This window comes from Rhamphochromis longiceps, linkage group LG20, assembly GCF_057381845.1.
Source record: "Rhamphochromis longiceps isolate RC_006_pf linkage group LG20, R_longiceps_female_GT1.1, whole genome shotgun sequence".
In the NCBI taxonomy this organism is placed as follows: Eukaryota; Metazoa; Chordata; class Actinopteri; order Cichliformes; family Cichlidae; genus Rhamphochromis; species Rhamphochromis longiceps.
In genome coordinates this window covers 24096391-24101164 of record NC_140576.1, presented here as the reverse complement: position 1 = coordinate 24101164, position 4774 = coordinate 24096391, and positions in this window count along the sequence as shown.

The window sequence follows — 4774 nt, the reverse complement described above, 5'->3', positions numbered from 1 at the left end:
CTAACCATCCAATCCAGTATCATAGGATGTCTTGTCATATCTGTTGCTCGTCTGTCTGTCATAATATTGCCCCCAAAGTGGCAGCAGTAACACCCCGGGATGTTGTAGTGAGCATAATACTCATTAAAAAGATATCTAAGTTGAAACTGTTTTTTTTTTCTTTCATTGTAATATTCTTTCTCTCTGTGGTGACCAAAATCAATCGCAGTCTTTGGTCTGTACAAAAACTACCAGCTTATGTTTAACTGAGGCTTGATCAGATGTATCTGGTGGCTATAATTAAAACTGACTATCCTTTTAATTTGAAATTCCTTTTTTGTGTTTCTCTGGGGTTTGTGTCCTTATCAAGCTACGCTGTTGGAATAGTAATGCAAAGTGAGGATTTTATTTAATTCAGCCTCCTGTTAGCTTATTGGCCGCATCACATTAAGAAGAGATTACTAAAAGTCCAGTATGGGTATGATGTTTGATTACAGCATTATTCAATCAGACTTGAACAAATCAGAGCCTGTCTTTTAAATCTGTAACTATAACTGTTCACCTTGAGCTCTAACCTTTAATAATAAGCATACTTTTTGACAAAGCTTATTATGACACTGTACCCTCCCTGATGCATTGACCGTTTCTTCTTCACTTACATATTTTCACTCACTGTTATTATTAAACTCTGGCTCTTTTCCACAGTCTACCTTTGTCCTGTCTTCCTCTCCTCACCCTCAGGTTGTGGCTGATGGCTGCCTCTACCAAAGCCTCGTTCTGCTGGAGCTTTCTTCCTGGAGAAAGGGAGTTTTCCTTCCTACAGTCACAAAGTGCTTGCTCACAGGGATCGTCTGTTTGTTGGGGTTTCCCTGTATTATCATAGGGCCTTTACCTTTAAATACAAAGTGCTTTGAGGTGACTGTTGTTGTGAAGTGGCCCTATATAAATTAAATTAAATTGAATTACTATAGCAACATACAGAAGTTCATATGTCCATATGTTCATTTGTCACTAGTTCAATGTACAAATGAATCACTTTAATGGATGTCTATACTGATATGAAATAAAATTATTAGTAGCTTACTAGCTTTGAATATAGCAAAAAGTAAACAAGAGATAGGAACGTTTGACTTCAACCAAAGTCCAGCAGCCAATCTGGCATATCAGTAAGCCAGCGGTAAAACAAGGCCAAGTTTGTTCATGTTCAATTCTTAATGACTTTATTCATTTATTTAGATTAATAGTACACAGCTGGAGGGGCTTGATATGAGCCATGTAGGTCTGTCCTTCTATGCTAACCACCACTAATGAGGTTCAACAAAAATAAGACCGCAATTTTCAGTCATCTAGTTTTTTGTCAATATCAAAGGGAACCATTAACGACGGGTAAAAAAGTTGCAGGTTTGATACCACTGGCCTAGATGTTAGACTCCAGTGATTTGTGGGGACGTATTGCAGTTTCTATAGACATTTTTACAGATTTCATGAATCGCAGAAATTCCTCATTCCTCTCTAAAATTTCTGATTGAATTTCTTATTCTCTCTACTAACTCATGACAAAGGTTGAAACGCTGGTTCAGTGTGCACAGACTAAAACCCTGTCTGTAAGTCTCAGATGAAGTAAAAACAAGATAAAGATTATTGTGGTAACTTTAACTCACATGTAAGCTTAAATGCTATACATTAAGGTCTTTATGAAGTGCACTGGTAAATTATAATGCACACTGGGGATGTGAACATCTCAGTATTCAAGAGTTGGTGCATAAGCACACAACTGGTCAGCTACAAAGAAGAACTTGAACTATTAAAAACTGAGTCAAGTCTGAGGTTGACAGGTTGGATCTTAATTGACCCAAAGTGGCCAGTGCACAGCAAATCTTTGTTAGTAGAAACATGACCCTTTCTGTGGCACCGGTAAAGCTACACATTCCACCCCAACGAGACAAAATCAGGTATGTAATGAGCGTTATAGCCATGTAGGACAACTGAATTTTTGCTGCATATGTTTTTCCTCCTCATTGAAATTTGGCATCCTTTAGTCTCAACAATGGCAGAAACATTAAAGCGGAGTTTCTTGCAGCCACTACTATCTTATGTGTTCTTCACAACCAAATGAGGGACAAGATATGTTGTGAATAGGGCCTGTTCATACTCTCTTCTGCCCTAGGTGGGTGCTAATTATCACCACTTTGCCTGTACACAGGGCTACATCCACCCCCTCTCTTACGGTCACTGTGCTGAAACCTAGACACCCTCTAGACCCCAGGAGCCTCAGTGCACCCGTACAGTACTGAAAGATCAGTCCCCCATCACCACCACCTTCCGCCTTCCTTACCATCTCTTCCCCTTCCCTTTCCCCTACCCCAAAACCAACCCCTCCCAGTTTTCATCCTCCGAGCACCCACACCCTTCCTCACCCTCCAACCCCCATCCTCACCATGTAGCTATCCCACTGCCCTGCCATCTCGCAGCATTCCGCGGGCCGTGCACACAGAGGCCTATTGTGTGGGCTGGGAGACGGCAGGAGGCTATATACAGTCAGAGCACCAGAGAAAAGGCATGTGTAGGGCTGAACTGGGCTCAGTATTCCTGCTGTACTTTGAAACAGATCTGTAACTGAAATTGTGCTGGAAATCAGCGCTATTCCTGTAACATGAGTTTAAAGAGAGCTATATCAATGCAACACTGATGAATGTCAAATGATTGCTACACAGCTCTCTTCTGCATTCGTGTTTGGAGGTTATACATACTCAGCACTTGTTGGATGCTGTAAATGGTGGCAGTAATTTCTCTAAACCACCAGTGTTGCTTCTCCTGGCATTGCATAAACACTTGATATTTATAGTTTTATCACTGGAGTTTGTTGTCTATGATTATGATTTGAGGGTTATTTAGAAGATGTAATATAAAAGACTCAGAGTTATTTTCCAAGTAACCAATGAAGCTTCACCACATCTTTCTCTGTGTGACACAGCAACATTGACTTGACACCACAGTGGATAGAGTTAGTGCAGAGTGGCACTGTGTACTCCTTCTTGTGTTAAAGACTGGTGATTATTGGTTCAGCTGGACCGTTAAATTCCTGAAATGTCTTTGTTGTTGGACTCATTAGCTTTATTGCTGGTTTGTCCTGTCCTGTTAAACTTGATGACTACATTTTAAAAATCATTTTAAACAAGCATCTGTTTTCCTAGGTATCAGCTGTACTATGAAAATCAAACTTTATAGTACAATGAATGCTTCTGTGAATACTTCTGCTGCATCAATTTTCTTCCTCGAGTGCAATTCCAATATACAAAATTGCTCACTGCTCACACAGGTCCAGGTAAGAAGTCAGTTTCAGATCTTTCTTTTCTCTGTGTGGAATGAAGTTGGGCTCTCTAGAAGGTCATGACCCTGGAATTACTGGTCCTTTGCTCATGACAGACTCCTTTTCAAGCTCACTAATCTGGGTCTATCCACCAGAGAGATATAGTAAAGATCATGCAGATCTTTCATCTCTATTTTATTTCAGCTTCACAGGAGATGCTGTAAATCTGGTATATATTGGATTTTTGCATGAACTGTTGCCTCAAGATCAGCTAACTCTTGATTGCAGAACCTTTTGCCTTAACTCAAAGGCCAGAAGAATTATCCATTTAACTGGATAGCCACTTGTTACTTGTCTTTGTCCGAAGAGAGAAGCCTCTCAGAATGTCTGACTGTAATGAGAGCGTGACATAGCTGCTGATTGGTCAGCTCAACACTTAAAGGTTGTCTAAAGTCTGCAGTTTAATCCATAATCCAAAAGGCTAAACTGACCCAAACAACCCTGCTGACCCACTATTGAGTTGCCATAAACTGAGAGTTTAACTGCAAGTAGCGGTTCATTACTCAGAAAACAAAAACATGTATTCTGTTCTCTTTTGCAAAGGTTAGATGCATTTCTAATATTGTATATGTTGTATTGTATATATTTTTCAAATAAATACAGCAGTCTGGTGAAACGTTACTGTCAAAGTGCTCACTAAATCACAACAATATGACCAGAGAAAATTCAATGTGGAACGCTTCATGACTTTATGGGATTATTCCCAGAACTTTTTGATTGCACCTTACGTGCTGAATGAATCAACTCTCTATTTACCTCCTCTCCAAAAATCTTATGATCCAAATAAAAACAACCACAGGGCATCAATCAGTCACCAATGCACATGCAGAGCCTGTGCATTAAAAAATATGTTTTTTTGTGTGAATAAAAATAAATTTTTTGAAGAAGGGATTGCTGTATTGTTGATATGTACCAGGATGTTTGCAACCCCCTTAACCATCAAAATGAGACCCCCCTCCCCCCTTTGGATCTGTTTAATTCAGTTGAAGAATCATCTGAAGAAAATGCTATAGTTTGTGTGTAGTCATTTCCCATGTGACCAACATCATCATATATGTTCCTATTAAAACATTTTTGGTGTATATCCTGATATTAATTGATACTTTCTTTAAGTTTGTTCACAAGACAGAAATATGAGTCACTCTAAAACAGGCATTTCATAATGCCCTGACACAGTGGCATGTGACTGACCTGTGCTCTGCTTCATGCAGCCTCCTTTGTAATGTGAAAGTGTAGGTGCGTCTCCTAGCCAGGCCAGGCCAGGCCAAGCAGGGCAAGGGAAGAAGGAGGGCTTGAGTTAAAAAAAAAAGTCCCAGGGAGAGTCGTCGGTGCTGGATTGTGGGGAGGGAGATGAGGTTCAGGTTACAGCCTGACAGGGGGTCTGGGGGAAGGACTGGTATTTTGGAATATACGAAGATCCATACA